Source organism: Myotis lucifugus, unplaced genomic scaffold (assembly GCF_000147115.1).
Source record: "Myotis lucifugus unplaced genomic scaffold, Myoluc2.0 scaffold_87, whole genome shotgun sequence".
Lineage (NCBI taxonomy): Eukaryota > Metazoa > Chordata > Mammalia > Chiroptera > Vespertilionidae > Myotis > Myotis lucifugus.
The window spans coordinates 529,761-552,917 of NW_005871135.1; the positions used below are offsets into that span (position 1 = coordinate 529,761).

A 23,157-nucleotide genomic window follows, 5' to 3' on the forward strand; every position below is an offset into this window, starting at 1 on the left:
ACTTGAAATCTGTTTTAATGTCACCCTCTTTCCCCCAGTGGACTGTACATTTCCAGGGCCATGAACTAGGCTTGATTCTTATTATATCTCCAGCACCTACCACGCGGGAAAACATGTATTCCACACCCAATGCATGACTGATGAACACAGGACTGATGGGTGCATGATGGACAAACCGCTCCTCACAGAGGAGTAAAATATTATGTCTACAACCACTGGGGGGCGCTCCTGGGTAACTCCAGCAATAGACCCTGGGGGAGCAGATGGAGCAGAGTTTCTCTATATCAAACACCTCCGCAAAACACAGGAGGCAAGAGCAATTGGAAACTGGAGAGATCCTTCCAGACATGACCAGGTGAGGCTGAAAATGGGACAGAGCCTGCCCTGGTGGATTAAAGACCACAGTGAAAGTCAGGGACTGGTTAGCTCTGTGGCCTGGGGAAGTCACTTCTCATTCCATTTACACAAGCAAGCCCAGGTGCTGGCCTTTGTTATGGCAGGCTGAATGAGCCATAAAGCATTCTGATCTATTAGGGGAAAATGCAAGGAGTGAGGGTATCTCGGCTTCTTGTTCTAAATGGGCAGCATTGATTGCATCCCTACCAGGTCAACCACAACTTCAGACACTGGCAGTACAGGTGGGAGCAAGTCTCTGGCCCTGGTTTCTGGTTCTGGAGGGAAGCAGACATACAGGACTACCCATGCTTTTAAAAAGGAGACAAAGACTCGGCGATGAGGGAGCTATAGGTAACATGCCACGGGGATACTCTGTCTGGAGTGATTGTAGCATGAATCCCAACCAGACCTAGAAGGACGGGCAGGTTCCACTAGGCAGAGTGAGCAGACACTAGCATGTGATGATGTGCAGGGCGCGCCTGTGGGTTCCTGAGCAGAAGAGGGAACGGAAGTCAAGGTGAGAGAGGCAGGTCTGGCGCATATAGCTGCATGGAACAGCAGCAGGAACAGAAGAGGCAGCAGCGGCAGGTGGAAATGGCGGCAGCTATTAGGGGCTACGGTGGCAGCTGCCCTGAGGGATCAGAGTCCAGAACTGTGCTGAGGGCTGTGTACCCAATGCCTCATCGAGCTCTAAGTAATTCCATTCACACAAGCACATGTATGCATATGTGTATACATATATGCAAATATGTATATGCATGTGTATATCTAGCAATAGGTTACTTTAATTTCCACTTCGTAAGTGAAGAACATGAAACACAGAGGGCTTGAGTTATATGTCCAAGGCAAGTACACAGTGAAGCCAGAATCTACACTCAGGTCTGTCCCTCTCAAAGGCAGTGTTTCCAAATGCTACGCCACAGCTCACCACACATCAGGCTAAGAGAGGGAGGATTTATTACGAAGACCGAGAGAGAGCCATGCAAGGTGTCTGCAGGAGATAAAGGGTTCAGTGGTCGCTTTCAGAAGATAACTCGGGCATCCCTTGTACCCCATCAGCTCTGGGCGAGTCCTGCCCTCCTAGGCCTGAGGAAGCCCCTGCTGGGGTGAGTGGGGCAGACAGGGTCCGCCTGCAGCAATCCCAGGTCTCCTGGACTAGCACAGCTCGGGCCCAGCCCCTCTGGGCAAGCTCCTGCCTCCCCTGGGCCCAGGAATGATTCATCAGAGCAGCCTCAGCGCCTGGGCCGACCCAGCAGCCTGCGATCCAAGGCTGGCGGCCAGGCTGGGGTTTTTAATTAGCTGAGAGAGGAAGAGTCAAGCCCTCTCCCATGGAGAGAAGGAGAGACACCCAGCAGGCTCATAAATCCTGAACCAGGGATCCACAGGCCTGAGAGGGCTGCGGAGAGGGGGGAGGGGCAGGCAGTTTATCTTTTCCTTTTTTTCTTTTTTTACTTTTTCATGGTCTCCCTTGCTTTCTGGTCCAGGAGAAAAGATAGGAATCTACACCGCCTTTTACACAGGAATTTCCCGCCTCCCACCCCCTGGGATGCCCCAGTTTCCAGCCTAGCTACGCGACCAAAAGTTGGGGAACCTCATTTCCAGTGTCACCTCCACTACCATGTTAAGGTGCAATTTGAGGCAAAATTACAACACAAAAGCTGGTAGGCTTTGGAGTAAGACATGAGTTCAATTTCTACTCTCTGATCCTTACTAAACCTGTGACTTGGGCAAGCTGCTTCCCTCTCTGTGCCTCAGTTTCCTCATCTGTCAAATCAAGATAAGACCTTGTGTTGCAAGGATTAAACGAGAGAGCCCACATGAAGCGCCTCACCCATAATGGCTGCTCAATGTCTATCAGCTATTTTTAACTAAGCCCATCCGGGCCTCAGTTTCCCCATGTGTAAAATGCAAAGTTGTGCTACATGACTTATAAGAGCTGATTTCCTCTGGGTATTTTAAGCTGATATGAGAAGGTGGGTGTGGGGAGAAACAATAATATTTCTACATCCAAATCTGAGTGGGGGGGGGCTCACTTAGGAAGGAGGTTGCAACTTTGCTCTTTGTAGGGGTCCAGCAGGCAGGACTGGAGCTAAGGCAGGATAAAAATCTTCAGGGATGCATACTGCATGCCAGGGTAAGCAAGGAGATTCTGAGAGTCAGAGCTATCGGCTGCCTAGGTCAGTGATGGCGAACCTATGACACGCGAACTCATTTTTTTGGTTGATTTTTCTTTGTTAAATGGCATCTTTGTTAAATGGCATTTAAATATATAAAATAAATATCAAAAATATAAATCTTTGTTTTACTATGGTTGCAATGTGACACGGCACCAGAGTTAATTTAGGGTTTTTCAAAATGCTGACACGCCGAGCTCAAAAGGTTTGCCATCACTGGCCTAGGTAGTAAATGAGCTCCCCATCATTGGAGGAAAGCAAGCAAAACTTGGACAATGGTCTGGGGCAGATGCTCTGAAAGAAATTTAAACATTGGATGGGATGCCAGAGTTTTTCCTGTAAGGATCTTAAGTGCTGAAAATACCATGGCATAATGCTCAGGGGTGTCAATCACTTATATAATTTCTCACTTGATTCTCACACCCAAGAGGGAGGGGGCATTACCAGCCCTACCTTACAGACAGGAAACTCAGGATGCAGTTGCAAGCTCAAGGCTGCACCCAGACAGCAGCTGGCAGAGCAAGGACAGGAGCCCAGGTGACTAACTCTTAAGTCCTTTTCTTTGTTACACAGCTGACCTCCCATCTCTGATCCCACACCTGGTGGCAGAGCCTCAGCCTGACTCATACTGATTGCAGCTGTCCTCTCCCCCCGCCCCCCACCCAGCCCTCCTCTGTCCCCTGCCTGCTCCCCCACATGTATTTACGCTGGGCTGCCTGGTAACAAGCTGCTGGGCTCCTTACCATGCGCAAGGCGACAGCAGGGCGATTAGTGAAATTTGTTACCCATGCGTCTCCGAACAAAATTAAATTAAAAGTGCAGCTTCGCTGTCAAGATAAGGGCCAAGCCGCTGAGATAATTTTTCACTCTCAAACACTCAATTACCCAGTGAGGCTGGATCAGATACAATCAAAGGGGAGAAAAAGAAGAGAAAGGAGAGAGAAAGGAGAGAGAGAGAGAGAGAGAGAGAGAGAGAGAGAGAGAGAGAGAGAGAGAAGAGGACCTCCAGAAACAGATGTTAAAGAGGCTGTTGCTATGGTGATGGGGCTGGACCACAGGAGGCAGGTAGGTGGGTGTGGCCTGTGTCTATATCTATAATAATAATAATAAAAAAACCAATGCTCTTTCTCCTGTCTTGGGCCAGATGGTGTCATTTTTCACCTGAATTATTACATCAGTCTCCCAACTGGTCTCCCTCACCCCATCTTGTCCGCCTCCATCCAGGCTCCCATGAAAGCTTGAGTGACCTTTCTACCACAAAAATCTGAAAGCATCCCTTCTTTCCTGAAACCCTTCGGTGGCTTCTCGTTGTCATCATGATAGAGTCCAAATCACTTAGCCAGTGTCACCTCCGGCTCTCTGCTCCTCAGATTTTATGTTTCAATGAAATGAACTAGACATCTCAATCCCTCCCGCCCTACCTCCATCCGTCCCTCCCTTCCTCCATCGATAGGAATTATTTTGAGGTCCCACAATATACCAGGCATTGTGCTTGGTCTCACTCTATTCACAGTCCCCTCTGTCTCAGAAAAGGTCCTCCCACTTTCTTCCCCTCAACAACCCCACCTTGTTCTTCAAAGCTCAGCCTGCATATTTCCTGGGCCACTGTGCCTACCACCATTCCATCAAGCTGGTCAGGTGCTCTTCCTTCGTGCCCACACGGAAGTTACTACCACCCCTAGCACAGCCCTTTTCACCCTCTACTGTAGTTGCCCATCGACTGTCTTCCCCCACTACACTGTGGGACCCTCCAGGTCAGACTATGCTTCAGGTACGTCTGTATTCCCATGGCCCGCACAGCAGGCTTCCAGGCAGAGTCCTTCGAACTGAAATTGCCTTGGACGGAAAGTGGGGGGCACCTGCTGAGATCCCTCTTCTCCCGCCTCCAGTTCTCCACCAGGATTTTGTTAGGCACCTGTTTCACGGTTCTCCTCCTCTGGAGAGCCGCCCGTGATTGATGAGCCTACATATCCCAAGACCTGTACTCCAAACTGCCTCAGCAATTAGCACACGGCGTATACTACGTTATCTTACTGCTCTGTGTGTTTTTTAAGTACCTTGCAATTAGAATCACAGAATTTCAGGGCCAAGAAGGACACTGTAGAATTATCATCCATTTCACTGGAGAGGCCACCAAATTTGATTGCTCTGGTATTCTCCATTTTTCCCCACTCCCTCTACTAGTTTGAAAATGCCTTGAGGGTAGGGACCACGGGTCTTATCTATCTTGTGTATTTTCCTAAGGCAGCAATGCTCAACCATGGCTGCACCAGGAGAGCTTATAAAAAAAATTGAAGATGCCCAGGCTCTACCCCAAACTTGTTAAATCAAACTATGGGTTGAGGTCCAAGGGTAGACATTTATTAAGCCCAAGCATGTTTACTATGTATATACGGTTGGGGACCACCCTAAAAGGGAAAACTAACCTTTACTCAAAACATGATTCAAGGACCAAGTATAATAAGGTCATTTTCCTGGCTCAGGATCCTTTCCACCTCGATATTTAGTTTTGATTCTTCCTCATCCTTTCTTTTGTTTTTCCCACGTTAGGTAAAGATGAAATCCGTTCATGCCTCCAGGGATCCCAAGACCGACACAATGGTTTGAATGAATAATGGATGGACAACATTTTTCAAGATTTCAAATCAATTTAAAGACATACCACATCTTTAAGGTAATCTGACTTAGCTACTGAGACAACGGTCTCCCTGTGTATACAGTGAAGTTTCAGGACTGGATGCTACTGTTTATTCATCACTTCCTGCCTCCCAGGAACTGTGCTAAATGCGGGACTTGTTTTATTTCAACCTCAAAACCACTCTTAGGAGAAGGAACTATCCGTATACCACTACACAGCGAAGGAAAGCAGAGGCCAGGAGGTTAGAGTGATCTTCCCAAGATCATTCTGCCCAGACTCCTAACTAGCTGTGTTTGGCCACAAAGACCATAGGGACTGTACACTGGGCTACCTCCAGTAAACCCACCCACCTCAAACCCATTTTGGGAATAGGCAGGGTGTTGATGACTGACAGAAGGATAAATAAACGCACACATATATAACTATCATGATCTGCCCACATATGCTGTTTAAATAAATTGCTCTGTTTGTCCTCAAAAGTACTCATTGTGGCATTTAAGTTCAACCCTTCTTAAAAAACCATTCTTCACAGTTATTTGGCTGCATAATATTCCATCAGATTTATACATCGTAATTTACTTAAGTCAGTCTCCTATTGTTGGACGTTTAGGCTCATTCTAATTTTTTCCGTGAATCTGATTATGCTATAATGACTATCATCAGGTTTAGAGTGTCATGAAAAGTGGTTAGTGTCATGTAAAAAAAAATGGTCGTGACATAACAAAGTACAAACGTGAGTGTTGCTTACAGTTGTGTTGATGGGAAAGTGTATGTAAATGAGGGCGGGGGAAATTCAATGAACTCTTTGGTCTACAAGGATCTTGTTTGCTTCTTTTTTCTATTGTCTTCTAGTAGTATTATCGCATCATTTCACTTTGGTGAAAACAATACGCATGCTGCCCCCAAAACGGTGGAAACCCTTCAGTCCCCTGGAGGGCCTGAGAGTGGAGAGATGAGCTTAGCAGTCATTGGTCTGAACTTCTTCAAAGACAACGAGGAGAGAAGATTCGTAAAGGCTGGACCCATGTCTTGTTCACCCCTGATTCCCTAGCGAGGCCCAACATGTGTCAAATGAATAAAACACCCATTTCAGAGGTGGAAGAGCCCTTGGGTGCATTGTATTCAAACACTGCGTCCCAAATAAATGGACGGAGAGCCAAAGAGGCTTGCCCGGGGCTCTCCGGCATTGGACTGCAAGAGCCACGGTTGGCCCCATATTTTCTAAAATCTACTCTATTTAGAGGAGGAAGATGGTTAGCAAATTGGCTCAGTGGGAGCCACGAGGGAGAAGTTCTTCACCAGAGTCCGACTAAGAATGGGGTTGCCTCAGTGCCTCTGGGCCCTGCACACAGCCACGCCTGTCGCGTTAGCAACACAGCTTTCCTGAGTCCCTACGTCCTGCAGCCTCTTGGCTGGTCCCACAACAAAGGCTGCTGAGCTGTGGCCTCTGCTTCCGTCCATGGAGAACCAGGTGGTTTGACTGAGATGTTGAGAGAAGGACATTGGCAACCTAGAACCCGTGACACTTTCAGCCTCTCCGTTATCCTCTCCTTAGGATAATCTCTTCTTCTCATACTGTTATTTACCTCCCTGTGGGAGACCGAGTTTTAAAGTGGACCCCAAGAGCCCCATCTACCTCCCCAACTCTGTATAGGCCTCTCCTCGTGAATATGGGTGGGCGTATAAAAATGATGGGATATCACTCTGCGATTAAGATATGTTCTATGACGGCGATGAAGGGATTTTCCAGATGTAATTACAGTCCCAAACCAGTTGACTGGGAGTTAAACGTAGGTGAATGTGTCTGGATAGGTTTGGCCATACCCAGAGAGCCCTTCAAAGAGCCTGGGCTTTACTGGAAGAGTCAGTGTAGCAGATGCTCTCCTGCTGGCCTTGGAGCAGCAGGGGCCATGCTGTGCGCTCCCTGGGGAGGGTCCCTGAGCCAGGGCCAGAGAGTGGCCTGTAGGAGGTGGGCGTGGCCCCTGGCTGACAGCAGCAGGAACCAGGCACGCTGTCACGCAGCTACAAGAAATGAATTCTGCCAATGACCCCGTCCTGCCTTTGGAAGAGGGACCCAAACCTCATCTGAGATGAAGCCCCCGCGTGACTCTATTTGAGACGCGGGCGGTCACAATCTCTCCGTGTAGGGAAAACGGGGAGACATCTTGCAGAGCCTCCTTGAAAAACAAGAAAGCAAGAAAGACTGATTATTCCTTCTCGCTAGTGTAAGCAACTAAAAACGACATGTTTGCTTTATCGCCTTTGGTCTCCCATTTGATTCCTGACAGCCGTCTCCCTCCCTTCCAGGCCCGGCTGTCAGGTGCGGAGCTGGTTTCATCTCAAAGGAGGAAGAGAGAGAAAAACAATTGAAACAATGTTTCAGAGGCCGCCCAGGCCTGGGAGGGGGTTTCTGAAGTTGTCTGGCTCCCTCACTGCCTCCAAGGAACCCTCATTTGCCCAGACGGCTTGATGTTTCTGCAGGTTGGGGAGAGAGAGTCTGGAAGGGACCTTTAAGAGAAAAAAAAACCCATAACAACAAAAGCCAATGTCTGTTTCCTCTGAGGTTTGAAAGGGAGAAAAGAGACATCAGACAGAAGCTTTTTTTTTTTTTGCCCAATACAATTTATGAATACATAATTTTCTCTTCTCTAATAGCTTGTTAAATAGGGCCAAATGCAGGCAGAGATCAAAGCTGGGTTTTTGCATTTTACTGTTCTTTCTGCAAGAGAAATCCAAATTCCAGCCTCATTTCCCCGTGAGGGAAACCAGAATCTCCCCCAAAAGCTACTGGAACCTTCGAGAGGAAGGCATTCACCTGCTGCAAATCACCAAAAGCTAATGAATGACGGGGGCAAGAGTCCTGATAAAGAGGGAAGGAGTGGAGATCTATGCCTTTGGTGTGTGCTCCTCTGAGCAGCGGGTCCCAGGGGTCTGTCCTACAGCCGGGCAGAGGGAGCCTGCAGACACACCTGTGAAAGAGGCTGTCCTCAGGCCGGATCCAGGATGGAGGAAGGAAAAGCCATCCCACAATGCCCCCGAGAGGCCCCGCCCACCAAATTCATGCTCTTAGTGAAAATGTTAATGTCTACTTTTCTCCCCCCCCCCCCACTAGAAGCAAGACCGATCTGCAGGCCAGCACGTTGGGAAAGGGCCATGGAGCCGTGCCTGGCCCAGGCTTAACTTAGCGGGTTGCCACATAGTGAACAGTGATCACATGGCAGGCACACCGCCTACGCATGTCCTCAGCATACGTTATCTTCTTTAACCTTCTCAGTGGGACTGACGAAGAGTAGCAGGACTAATGCCAGGATACGTCCTCCTTTACCCAGGAGAAACAGGCTCAGAGAAGGAAGGTGTCTTGCCCTAAGCCACACAGCTTGGAAATAGCAAAGTGAAGATGGGGACCTCTGTCTGCTGATTCTGAAGCCTGTAAGCAACCTAGAAGGACCCCCGATTACTTCAGGTTTCGCGTGAAAGTAAGTTCAAACTTATAGTAAAGCTTCAGGGATAAGAGGAGTACAAAGCACAGCCATGCATTGTTCTTTGCCCAGATTCACCTACTGTGAACAGTTTGCCCCACGTGCTTTGTCGCTTGGAAAGGCAACAGTTTAATCTTGGGGAATATGCTTCCCTTCTCTGAGCCTTGGGTTCCATGTGCATGAAACAGAAGAGTGGATGGACTATCTATGGGTAGGACTGAAAACACCTTGTGGTCTGATGAGAAGTGATGGATGCAGGAGGGGCTCCTGCCTATTTCTCCAGCCCACCAGCCATCATTCCTGAAACCACAGACGTGGATGCTGTTCAGTTCCTGGCATCCGGTCCAACCCCTGGCCAGTGAATGCAGCTCTGCCCGCACCTGTGGCAGGTGCTGCTCTGCTGGGGTCCAGCCGTCGCCCCTTCGCCCCCCCCCCACCACTTCCTGGAGTCCCCGCTCCATCTCTGCATTCTCAGCTTACCTTTCAGAACGGTCTCCTACCCTCCATCCCCAAAGGCCTCCTTTGCCGCAGATGTGGCTTGAACATTCCCTCACCTGTTCTTTTCCTTCTAAATAGGATTCATTTATGTGTGCATGCATGAGTGCGTGTGCGTGTGCACGTGTTTTGTCAGGGGAGAATAAAAAAGAAAAATGTACACATCATTACAAAGGAGCACGACATTCTGTTTATGATTCAAGAGTTCTGATCATGGTAGAAAAATCTCAGCTTAAGAAATGCCAAACTAAAACAAGCACCCAAAACAAATAAGCTGAACAAGGAACACTCATGCCCTGGTTCTCTCTGCTGATGAACTAATAATTAGGAAAGCTTCAAGGAAAGTACATAGGATTAGGAATCAGAAAACCTGGGTTCCTAGAACTGGCGAAGCAGCCAGTGGCTGGGAAGAGTGAGGACCAGAGAGGTAGGGAGCTAGCCTAAGGCCACACAGCCTCCTGCAGAGCGGGGCTAGGAGGCCCCTACTGGTGCCTGCACTGCTGGAGTCACCCAGCAGTGGTGCCTGCTCTGTCTCCTGCTCAGCACTGTGCCCGGGGCTGGCCATGCTGCCTGCACTTTTCATGGGGACCTTCAATTACGCACTATCCTATCCTTTTCAGCATCGCTTACCTGGGTGAGCCGCAGCTCCCCCGGTCCCCTTTCCCACCATGCCCCGCATCATGCTTAGAAGGCATTTATTCCATAAATCTAGGTTAGACTAGAATGAGCTTCAGACTTGATGACATGAGGCAGAAATATCCTTGTCTGACAGAAGAAAAGCTCAGGCTCCAAGGAAGCACGTTTGCCAAGGGTCCCTGAGTGAGTCACGGTTGGGGCTACAGACTTCAATACGCACCTCCCCCTCCTGGGCCCAGTGCCTTTGGCTGTCTGTCCAGTCATCTCTGGTTAAGAAAGGGTGAAACTCTGCCCACTGGGCACCTCCCTATCCAGCTACTTCACTGGTTGCTTTTGTAGAACGCCATGAGAACTGGCAAATCCAAGCAAGTGATGGGTTCAATGGTTATTTACATCACCAAACGGCGAAGTCTTTGCTTGACAAACGGACTTCTTAGGCAGCAAGGACATGTATGATATGAGACCGGATTCACTTCATAAATCATTGTGACATGTCACCCATGCCTCCTGGACCAGTCCTACAGGTGAGGGCCACCTGTATGGCGTAAATGGATTATTTGGGGCGCAGGTCAGCAAACTGTTGTATTGGTGTGTTTCGTTGTTGTTGTTGTTTGGCTTTTTGTTTTAGGAATAAAGTGTCATTTGGACACACTACGTTCCTTCATTTGTGTGCTGTCTATGGCAGCTTTCAAGGTACAACAGCTGAGCAGAATAGGTCCAACAGTGACTATCTGGCCTGCAAAGCCAAGAAATGTCTAGTAACTGGCCATTTACAGAAAAAGGCTGCTGATTCCTGCTTTAGGAAATCCCACCAGACACACACCTGGTCTCTGAGTCTCTGTTTCTCAGCCCCTTTGTCTCTGCCTTTACGCCCTCACCATGTTGGTGGCCACAGTTCTTTGCTTGGGGATGGGGTTCTGCCTGGCCATACCAGGCACAGCCGAATAACATATCCATTTTCCTTTCCAAGAGACCGAGGCTCAGAGGAGCCAGAGGTGATTCCCAGATTATACCATAAATCTCGTGTCCAGTGGATCTTATTGCCCCAAATCAGATTTTAGCTGATGCAGTTTGGGGTTCAGAATATGTTCAAGAAAAGGGGAATTTCAGGAGGAAATAACTAAATTTCTTGAGCACCTCTGGGTGAGTTCTGGAACCTTCCATCTCCACACCGGAGTACTCTGTGAGGTAGGTGTCAACAGCTCTTATTTGATACAGAGGGAAGCTCCTGGATGCTAAAAGCCCAGCCATACACAGGAGATGAGGTAGTCAGGACTCACAGCCAGGTCCAGCTGAACATAATGTCACTTCTAGCCCCGTATGAGGCATGCTGAAAAGAGAGATCCAGGTAGGAAAAACCTGCTGGATGTTTTTTCTCTTCTCCCATTCCACTGCTTTCTCTACCATCAGCACTAGGTATATCCACCCCTGCCAGAGAACCTCCTGGACTTGCTACATCTCTTCAAAGGTCACACCCTCCAATGCGCTCCAAGCACCCAGGCAGAGTGGGTTTCCAGCATCAGGCCTCAGGCCCCCTCCCCCTGCCAGGCATGCCACCTGACAGCCTTCCCTGTCGTTGACCTTGAGGTGGAAGCATGAGCAGGGCTGAGGCCTCCGTGCTGCCCAGGAGGAGCAGGAGGGAGAAGGGAAAGGAGAGAGGACCACTCCCAGCAAGTGACAGTAGAGTGAGAGAAAACAAGGGGAGGCGCCACAAAAGCAACCTCCACCCTGAGCACTTGTAGCCATCCAGACACTGCACCAGGCATGCCTGTCCTTCATTCATTAACCATTCATTCATTCCAAAGGATGCACGCAGTTCCCACTCTCAACCCGCCCATGTGGTCGGTGCCCAGGATGGAAAGCTGGGCACAGAGGACACTGCACAGAGGAAGCACCCAGGTCAGGGTGGTGTACAAATATAGCCCAGAGGACATATCTGCGAATGTAAAGTTACGGCGGCCATGCGGTCTACAGCGGGGAAGAACACAGGAACTGGAACAGAATAAACAGGGAAATGCGGTGTGGGGATGGCTTCCAGGAAGACATACCGTTTCCATGGAGATGCCAGCGAGTGGGAGGGAGGCAAAGGGCAGGGGTGTGTGCCAGGAGAGAACATTGGGGAGGTTCTGGCAGGACAGTGCCAGGGAGGAGGCCTGAGTGGCAGGAGTAACAGCCCTGGGCAGGTGGGCAGGCCGGACCCTCAGAGGTCTGTAGGTGGTAAGAAGGTCACATTCCCCCTTCTAAGCAGAGAAGCAACGGCAGGGATCCCGCTGTTACTGGGTTGGAAGACAGTTAAGTGAGGCCATTGAGAAGGTGACTTTAGCAGTTTTCAAGCAAAGAACGTAGGTGACAGGGACTAGGACGGCTATGATGGAGAAAGGAGTAACTTTTTACCGAGACTTATAGCTACAAAGGAGATGCCTGTATTCCCATTCAATCCTCACAACTACCTGAGAGGGAGGTACTGCCACCCCATTTCAAAGACAAGAATACTGAGGCTATTGGCTCATGTATGTGGGTGGACAGCGACAGAGCCCTACCTGGGCCCAGGTTACTTTCCAGCTTCAACTCTTCTGGGAAGACCCCACATTTCTCTGGTGTCCCCCCATCTCTCTCTTTCCTCTCAAAGCTGGGACAGTGAGAATCACCCAGATTACATTTGGTGTTACTTTTTCTCCCAAAAAGTGTATCATAATCTTCCCCAGCACCACTCAGCCCCCTGCAGAGCCCTCGGAACAAGGGATACTGAGGAGGAAGAGACAGATGTGGGGGGACCAGAGGCGAAGGGAGAGGGACTGTCACTCTGGACAATATGTGGAGGGCAGAGATGAAGCAAGTGGCTCTGGCATTCAGCTGGCAAGAGGGCCGGAGGAAGGTGTATGTGTGTGTGGGGGGGGGCACCACAGCCCTGGCATCCTCGCCATCCTGGAAACACTGCCCGGCCTTTGAGTGTGTGGAGGCACCGGGCCAAGTCACTTCCCTCACATCCTGCGGTTTGCTTTTGCTTCGCTAAGTTTACCTCTGATTTACGAGGGGAACGCTCAGTGATGGATGTGTTCCCAATTAGCTATAAATAGCCAGTCCTGCAGAGGAGACCCACCACCTTGCCCAGCCGAATTCTGGCAGCAGTTTGGGGAGAGGGAGAAGACAGGTCAAGAATCATCCATCATCAACTTCTAAATCTCCAATGCCGCAGACACCAGCCAGCCCAGACATGGGGAGGAGGGGAGGCAAGGCCACTGCTTCGAATGGCTGCAGAGGCTGCAAAAGCTTCCCAGGTAATATGCCAACCCAGGCACCCCCACGCGGGGCTTTTCAGTGAAAGGCACCAGGAATAGCGAGACATGGAAAACAATAAGAAGTGAACTGACATGAATAATGTCTACTTCTTTGGCCCTTAATATATACCAGGCGCCACAATACATTTTTTTAATATATCACAACCAAAATCCACCTTCAAGTTTCTGTGAGGCAGTTACGAGACCCATTTCACAGATAAGAAGACTGAGGTATAGGGAAGGAAGATAACTTGCTTAAGAGCAAAAGGAGCCCAGAGAAGCTGTGCCATCTGTGCTCTTGGAACACAGGGGTGGAATGCATACAGGATCATTTTGTGGGGAAGCCTCTTCCCAAACACAGGCACTTCCCCAGACCACTTCTTGGAGAGGCACGAGGACCACAGGCTGCCATGTGCCTGGATGAGCTGCCTTCGTGGTTGCCAGAGGACCCTACTATTTTTTTTATAATATATTTCTATTGATTTCAGAGAGGAAAGAGGAGAGAGAGAAAGAGAGAGAGAGAGAAACATCAATGATGAGAGAGAATCATTGATGAGCTGCCTCCTGCATGCCTCCTAGAATCATTGATTGGCTGCCTCCTACATGCCTCCTACTGGACATCCAGTCCACAACCCGGGCATGTGCCCCTGTCTGGAATCGAACCCAGTACCTTATAGTCTGCAGGCTGATGCTCTACCCACTGAGCCAAACCAGCTAGGGCAGGACCCTGCTTCTTTCCAGGGCCTGCTCCAGGCCCATGGAGTTGCCCTTCATCACTGGAATGCTGGCAACCCAGCTTCTTTTCTAGGAATGTGATCTTGAACTTGCTAATTTCTCATCCTTACAAAAAACGCTCAGGGGTGAGGAATTATACCCACAGGCACCTGCCTGAAATATGGTCTATTTTCCCTTCAGAGCAAATTTTATCCCCGAGAACAATGGCCCTTGGCCCTTGGTGGATTTAGCCCCGCCCCAGCGTGTTGATGTTTACATTGCGCGTCATTGTGAGCAATGATCATTCAGTGACACTAGTTTCACCTGCTGGAGGCACGGCCCAGAGAGTCACAGGGTGGCGTGTTCACAGGGCCCAACTGTCCCTCTGGTCCTGGTGTCAGGTGAGTAGAATTTCCTGAGTCAATGCTGGTTCTGTCCCGTAGCCTCTGCCTATTGTATGGCTGAGTATGTTTCCTTAGGCCCTTTGATGGCTGAGAATCCTGCCTTACACCGTCAGCTGGCTCTGAGAACCACCAGGCAGTATGGCACAGGTTACCCTGCAGCACTCTAACCTGCCTTTCAATAACTTTCCTCCTTCCTCTTCCCTTTCCATCTGATTCTCTTAGTTACTTCACTTCCTGCACTGGATTTTCTTTAACTGTACAAACTTAAAAAAACCCACCCCTAAATCCTTAGGGCAGCGGTTCTCAACCTGTGGGTCGAGACCCCTTTGGCGGTCCAACGACCCTTTCACAGGGGTCGCCTAAGACCATCCTGCATATCAGATATTGACATTATGATTCATAACAGTAGCAACATTACAGTTATGAAGTAGCAACGAAAATAATTTTATGGTTGGGTCACAACATGAGGAACTGTATTTAAAGGGCCAGAAGGTTGAGAACCACTGCCTTAGAGGAACGAAGTGGGACAGAAAGCACACACAGGCTGAAGGGAGAGGGTATGGTGACGGTCACTCGTCTAGCCAGGGCTTCGTTACCAAGCTCAGTGACGACTGACTGGGACCACAGGGTGAAGAAGATTCAGGGTCTGTCATGAAACACGAAATCCGCCGCCCAGGCTTTCCTCCTACGAAGTGGTTCTGGAACCTTCCCGAAGCCTCCGTTACCTTTGCTGCGGCGGCGGCTGCGGTACTGCTCCGTGTAGAACGTCAGCTGTGTCTCGTCGTCTGCCTCTGACCCCGACGTCCCCTTGGTTCTCCCGAAGCTGATGCCCCCTGCGAGGAAGCACATCCATCAGTCATCGTGGCCACGGCAGCTTGTCAGACCCTCCTCCTTCCCAAGATGGGCAACCCCACCCTGACTTCTTTCTGTAAGTCCCAGGGCACCCGGGGGTGGGCGTGGCTTAGGGAAGGAGTTGGGGTTCTAACCGGTGCCGTGGCAGCCCCAGGGCGGTGTGACCTTGAGGAAGCACAGGTTCCTTCTTGCTAAAACAGGGACAACAACTCTTAACCTTGCAGGATTGCTTCGAGGATGAAAGGAGACAGGACATGTGAAATGCCCGGTCCATGGTGGCTACTAAATAATTGAGAGCTATACTGGTTGCTTAAGTGCGATGAGCCTGCCTCTAAGAAACACTCCAGGCAACTTGATTTCACACACATTTCAGCCAAGTGCTTACTGTGTACCAGGCCCAGAGCCAGACACTGGACATACAGGGATACAACCGATCCTTGCCAACCAGGGGATCATAAGCTAGTCGTGGCGACAAATGGGGTCCCATGGTGCTTTTAACCTCACTCATGGCTATGCTTTCCACACAAGACCCCGGAACATGTGGGAGAGCAACCTGTCACTGCACAGGTGACCTGGGAGACTTTGTGGGGGAAGGGAGATGGAGTCGGGGCTGGAAGGATGGATGAGGCTTCGGTGGAAGGAAACGGAGTTCCAAGGAGAGGTAAGAGCTGGGGCACCCCTGGGTGGGGAGTGTGGGCAGGTGGCAGTCCCATAGGGTGGAGCACTGACTGGGAGGGACATGCTGCTAGAGGACACGTGGAAGGACGTGGGTGTCACTGAGGATGGATGTCATAGAAGCTTCTGGAGCAGGAGAATGAGCTCACTGCTGTGCATACCAGGGAGGACATGATAGTGGCGCGCAGGTGGCTTGCTCCCAATGCCTGTGTGCGTTTTCCACTTCCCATAGCTCCTGCTGCGAACCGGTGTAATGGTGCTATTGGTAGGAACTCACTCAGGCTTAGCTACATCCTAGGGATGCCTCCAGCAATCCACGTGTCCAAGCACACAGATGCCATGCCCCTGACTATCATGGCTGCTTCTCCAGTTCCCTCTGCCGCATCCCCACCCATCTGACCCTCACCTCCCTCCTTAACTACAAAGGTACCATTTTCAGAATGGAAACTGAGGCTCAGCGAGGCTGCCTCTACACCAAACTGTCCAATAAAAATATCATGTGAGCCACACATGCAATGTTTAATGTTCTAGTAGCCACGTTAAAAGGGTAAAAGTAAACGTTAGTTTTCAGAATATATCTATTAAACCCAATATACTAAGAACATTGTCATTTTAACATGGAATTAATGTAAATTATGCTGAAATAGTTTATAGATTTTGCACAATAAGTCTTTAAAATCCAGTGTGTATTTTATACATAAGAATATCTCGGTAGAGCCGAAACCAGTTTGGCTCAGTGGATAGAGCATCGGCCTGCGGACTGAAAGGTCCCGAGTTCGATTCTGGTCAAGGGTATGTGCCTTGGTTGCGGGCATGTCCCCAGTGGGGGGTGTGCAGGAGGCAGCTGATCGATGTTTCTCTCTCATCGATGTTTCTAACTCTCTATCCCTGTCCCTTCCTCTCTGTAAAAATCAATAAAATATATTTTTAAAAAAAGAATATCTCGGTAGAGAGTAGCCAGGCATCAGGTGCCCGCCGTGGCGGGGAACGCAGGTCTGGAAGCACTTACACAGCCACCATTCCTGAGCATAATTAAGGACCGGGATCTGGGCGCAGGAGAGAGATGAATAAGCCACGGGCCCCACGAAGGCGTTGAATCATTTTTTTAATGTGACTTGGAAGAAAAATGATGCAGCTCAGATTCCATTAAAAGACAATGGCCGTTGCTTCTGCCCTAAGGCACTTAGCCTCTAGCAGGTTTCTGCACTGGCTTCATCCATGAGCCCGGAGGTCAAGCACGTCTGTGGGAAGGAATCAGGGCACTGAAGGCAGACCCCAGTTCTAATTCTTGGTCTCCCTCATTAGCTGAGTGGGTGTGGACAAGGCCCCTAACCTCTCCAAATTCATCTTTAAAAGAAGAGGGACACTAACTATGAGCTCACATGAATAGTATGAGGGAAGGTACATGTGCTGCATGTAAATAGTTGACACACAGACCACACATAGGGACGGTGAGGCACATTCATTTATTCGAGGTTTGCCCAAGTTTCTTAGGAGAGAAGAAGCATCGATGGGATGGGTGGTGACTCCCTGGCCTCTGTGACATCCTGGGGAGGTGGCAGCCACCCAGGACGTCTAGCCTCTGAGTGTCCATCTAACCTGAAGGGGCCACAGGCCAGGTACAGACTGACTTGGAGAGGATTCAGTCGAATGGAAAAGGGCCCCCTCGGCTAGCATTTTAATATGAAATCGTTGACTTTGTGACCTAAAGTACAGCCATTCATTACTCAGGGCTGCTCGCGTACTTCCATTTAGGAGCTGAGAGAAAGTGAGAATGGCCAGAGACCGACAGGAGGACAGAAGAGGAGCCATAAGGTCCCCTGCCCTGTTCTAGGAGCCCCTGGTTCTGCTGGTTCCGAATGAGAAGAGGTGGAGCCGTGAAGAAGATGGGCCAAGCACAGACCTCGGCAGGGTGTGCGCCGCTCTGGGCACTGCCTATGCAGTATCCCGTCCACACTCCGCAAGCAGCCTGAGAGGCAGGGACCATCTCAGGTTTACGGAGGGCAATCCAGCCTTCAGAGTTTCAATGCTGCGTATCAATGATCACACGTTACGAATGGCATCACCCTCAGATTTGAACCCAGCTTCCGTCTCATGGAAAAGCCTCTGCTCTCATGAAAAGATTAGTCATTAGGGAAATGCAAATCCAAGCCAAAGGAAAACAACCGGTTCATATCTACCAGGCTGACCACAATCAACCGAATGGGACAGAACAGGTGTCGGGATGGATGTAGAGAGACTGGACCCTCATACACTGCTGGTGGGAATGCAAGCTGAGGCAGCCACTGTGGAACATCGTTTGACAGTTCCTCAAGAAGTTAAACACACAGTTATCACATGACCAAGCCATTCTGCCCTAGGAATGGAAGGCAGGGCATTCCAATACACGCTGTTCACAGCAATACTATTTACAATAGCAAAAAGGTAGAAAAAAGACAAGCACTCCAATGTCCACCTACTGATAAATAGATAACCGAATGTGGAGTATCTATATAATGGAATATTATTCAACCCTGAAAAGGGAATGCTGATATGGTATAATGTGGTTAGACCTTGCAAACGTTCTGCTAAGTGGGAAAAAAAAGCCAGATTTAAAAGTTCATATGTCATACTATTCTTTTCATATAAAATATCCCAAATCAGTAAACTCATAGAGACAGAGAGCAGTGGTGGCAGTCAGGGCTGGGCAGAGGGAGAAGAGAAATACAAAGTGATCATTAATGAGTCTGGAGTTTCCTTCGAGTGTAATGTAGATGTCAGGGTCTACATAGAGGTGATAGTTGCATAAGCTTGTGAATCTACAATATGGCATTGAATTATACATTTTAAAAAAGTTAATGGATAATGTTTTATGTGAATCTTAGCTCAATAAGTAAAATATTTTTTAAAAAATAGACCCTCTGTTCTCTTTGTAATAGCACAAGACTGATGACAGAACTATAGAATGATGGAATTGTGTTTGTGTGTGTGTGGGGGGGGGGGTTGGGAGGGGGGAGAAACACAGAGAGGAGGTATTCCAGAGCCACACTGAAAGGGGCCCAGCTCAGGCCCCGAGTCTTGACCCCATGTTTGAGAAAGCGGTGGGTGACCCTTCCGTTTGTCTTGGACCCACTGGTCATCTCAAAAAAAAAATAACTTACTCATTTGCTTGTTCATTCATTTAACAATTATCAACTCAGTGTCTGGTTCATACCAGACCCTGTTCTAGACATTGAGAATAGGGCGGCGAATAGCAGTCAAAGACTTCCTGACTTCCTGGAGCTTCCTTTCTGGTGAGGAAGCAATTAAGATATTCCAGGCATGATGCTAAGCCCTTTACAGGGGAATTCTCTCAATTTTACTGATAAATAAATGAAGCTATTCAGAGGCATTTAGAGCCTCCCAGAGATGACACAAACATTTGGCAGCAAACTAGGAACTTGAGCCCAAGTTTGGAGCAAATTAGGGCAGCTGAGCAAGTTGAAAGTCATGATGGGAGAGGCTGGAGCAGGAGCGAGGCTGAGCGGTCTTTCCTGGGCCTGTGAAATTAACTCACCGTTCTCTGAGGACTACCTTCTCTGACTGGGCTGTCCTGCTCGGTGGCCTCAGCAGGCCCACCCCTCCACCCTCCATCGCCCGCACTCTTGCTATCATGATGGATGGCGGTGACATGTTAAATTATTCAGGCTCTGTGTCTTCCTCGAGCTGGTGACAGCGATATTGCATTTTCAGATTGCCCAGGAATGCGCCAGATAGAGAAATATGCAGCTTGGGAAGGTAAAAACCCACCTGACCCCCAACCGCCCAGGGAATGCAAATGGAACCAGTTCTAGAAAGAGGACCAAAGCAGCTATGACTTCCAGTCCCTCCTAAGCCACACAAGGGATCATCGTTCTGAGCTCTAGGGCTACACCTCAGATGGGCATAGGCATTCACCCCTTGAAAGGCTCTGACCACAAGCGCTATCTGCCATTGGGCACTGCTATATGCCAGGCACGGTGCCAGGCACGTTACTCACACGTGACCACATATTCTTATTCCTCCAGATGTGGAGACAGAGGCTGAGAGAAGAGAAGACCCGTATCTGCAGTCATAGGACCTGAATTCAAACATGGTTTATCTGATCCCCCAGGAAAGACAATTCCAGAGCATTCTGGGGAGTCATGTTGAATTTTTTAAACTGATCTTTATGGTTAAAAATTCTTTATGGTAAAATATAATTAAACATGGCTATTTAAAACTTCAGAAAAAACGTAGAAATGGCCAGAGGCCCACGTACAGGGAACTGGTTTAAAAAAACGATGGCATGTCTTGCCGAAACCGGTTTGGCTCAGTGGATAGAGCGTCGGCCTGCGGACTGAAGGGTCCCAGGTTCGATTCCGGTCAAGGGCATGTACCTGGGTTGCGGGCACATCCCCAGTGGGAGATGTGCGGCAGGCAGCTGATCGATGTTTCGATGTTTCTGGCTCTCTATCTCTCTCCCTTCCTCTCTGTAAAAAATCAATAAAATATATTTAAAAAAAAAAATAAAATAAAAAAATAAAAAAAAATAAAAAAACGATGGCATGTCTCTAAAATAGACTTTCATGAGACCATTAAATACAGTGACATAGATCTATATTTATTGACATGCAGTCCTCTCCATGATACATTGTTGAGTGAAAAAGTATACAGGGGAGAATGCCAAGAGGACATACATGCACACTTATACCCAACTGAAGGTATTTAGTGCGATTTCCACTGAGTGTGTGCAACAAAAACAAATAATACATTGTAATATAAAAAATGGATTATAGAAAACTAAAGGTTATTCTGAAATGTTCACGATCAAGAGTTAGGAAGTAACTTTTAACGAGCGTATTGGGAAACTGTAAGTGCAAAATGATCCTATTCTGTTTTAAAAATGTACACACAGAATGTATGTAAATGTATGCATGTACATGTATATACACATACATATAGAAATAAACATATTAAGGTTATTCTCTGGATAGTAAGATTGGGAGCATTTAACATTTTTTCCCTTACTGTTGCTCATCTGCATTTTTAATTTTCCTCCAATGAATACTAATAAAAAAGACAATAAAAGTGATGTTGATTTTTTAAAAATTGGTTGTTTCCTGCTGCAAGGTAAGCTCATCCCTCAGCTGACCTTTTCTGTAAAATGGCCATTTCAGAGATAGCCATCCCACTACCCAAGAAGAGAGATCTCTCAATTTATCCTCAAATTCTGGCCCAGAAATCTATCTATGGAGGAGAGGCTCTCCACTCAAACTCATCTCAGCATGTCATGAAAGGACAGCCTCACCTTCTGGAATATCCCTTCGCTCCCTGTGGGAGGCTGAATTTTCCAGAGAAGGCCACAGCACACCCTCCCATCCCACATTTTCTTCTGTAACGGGACTTGGCTGCTCCCCCATCAAAGGTGGAGAGTAGTTCCTGGCCCCTGTGTCTGGGCTGCCATAGGGGCACGCTTTCAATAAAGAGGCTGCAAAGGAAGTGACTCCGACCTTCTGGGACTGGGCCATAAAAGGCAGCGCAGCTTCTGCCTGGCTGTCTTGAAATGCTGACTATAGATGCTGACCCCCTCTTTGGAAACTGGCCACGGCACCGTGAGAAGACTTAGCCACGTGGTTAAGCTGAGGGTAAGTGTTCCAGTCGACAGTCCCAGCTGAGCCCAGCTTTTCAAACAACCCAGACAAGGGGGCAAACATGTGAGAAAAGGAGCTTCTAGTGGATTCCAGGCCCCAGCCATCGGAGTCACCCACAGGTGTCTGAGTATTTCCCACTGACTCCTGGTCATTGTGGAACCGAGACAACCTACCTGCCCTTTTTCATGTATCAATTCATGGCTCCTAGAATCCATGAGCATAGGATTGTTGTTGTCTTCAGGCACTAAGTGTGGCAACCAGAACACTCCCCTTGTCCAGTCCTGTGAAAACATCCACACTCCTTCTAACCTGTCACCTGTCCATGCATCTATTGCAAGTTTTTACAACTGGATTTTATTGTCTTACAATGTGAGTGCGTTTTGTAAATTTTGTTTAAAATATTTAAGCATATATCTATTCATTCACGTATGTCAGAAATACATACTGGGATCCAACTATATGCTTTGCACTTTTGCTATTGCATAAATTACACTATGTCATATGTATGTATATGTACACATCTATATATACATCCGGATTTACATGTATATCACTATCTTCATCTGTAACTGTATCTATACCTATCTCCACCAAAGTATTAAAAGTGTTCTTTGAACACTGAGATTTTCATCTTTTTGTTTACCTTTCTCTCTTCCTTTTTTTGTTTTAACATGAACTGAGATCATTTGTGGAAATTAAAATTAAGCTAAATAAAATATATCTATATCTTACCCATTACCCCATGTCATTAAGTCTTGATTTCAATAACATTTAATGTCTGCAATATCCTGAAGTATCAATGGATCATCACTTATTTAAACAATCCCATTGTTTAATTTTTATATTGTTTTTAGTTTTTCACTATAATATTGCATTGCATGCTCCTAAATGATATCTCTTTCTACATATCCCTATGCGTCCAAGTGTAGAATGTTTTGAGAGGAGAAAGATGAATGGCTTGGTCAAAGGATAGGGACATATTTAAAGGTTTTGATTCATGTCAAGATGTCCTCCAGAAAGGTTATACCAATGTCACCCTGACCAGCTGTCCACAGGAGTCATTATTTCACTACGTCCTCTACGACTCCGGGTATTATACCATTGTTCAGTCTTGTGGTTTTGACATGCATCCCATATTTCAAATTCATTCTGTTGAATTTGCTCAAGTCCTTTTTGAGTTTTGATGCCCAGAGCTAGGCATGGTAACCCGGTGTGAGCTGAGCCACACAGAGAAATGGACTCTCACCTCCATTTCTGTGAACATGAGACTGACTATAATGCGGCCCAGGGCTGCTTCTGCTGTACGGGCAGCGGACTTGGACTCGGTGTGCCCTCGGTTCTTTGTTCACACGCACCGCAAATAATTCTGGTCTTTCCCACCCTGTATTTGAAGAATTGATTTTTCTAAATCAAAGTAAAGAACGTTTTGTACCACCAAATTGCATCTGTATCTTTTGGCCCTTCTTCTAGTGTCTAAAGTTAGTGTTCTGCTCCTAATCCTATGATCTCATGTTTTCCTACTTCCCTGACAGCACGCCCTCTGTGAATTGGATAAATATGAAAGGAGCAGCATGTAAGGAAAAGAAACAATAGTTACTGAGTGTTTACAGCATGTGAAGCCACAGACTAGCAGGTTATGTATGTTAAAAGCATACAGTACATAGGAGAATATAATTAGGTTGGTGCTGCTATCCTTGTTTTAATATTAGGAAATTGACGTCTGCAAGGGTTATCTGTCTTGGGCAAGGCCACCCAGTCAGTGAGGAGAAGGGGCTGGGTGGGAAGG

The 23,157-nt window shown here is 48.0% G+C and overlaps 1 protein-coding gene across 1 annotated transcript in view; it reads right to left on the reverse strand.

Annotated features, from left to right (window-relative positions):
* Positions 1-15,048, reverse strand: part of LOC102436882 (astrotactin-2) — a 483,991-nt gene extending 468,943 nt beyond the window's left edge. The window contains exon 1 of the mRNA XM_023755930.1: positions 14,940-15,048. The gene's annotated coding sequence lies outside the window, so the exon portion shown is untranslated. The remainder of the gene's footprint in view (positions 1-14,939) is intronic.
* Between the last annotated feature and the right edge of the window lie 8,109 nt (positions 15,049-23,157).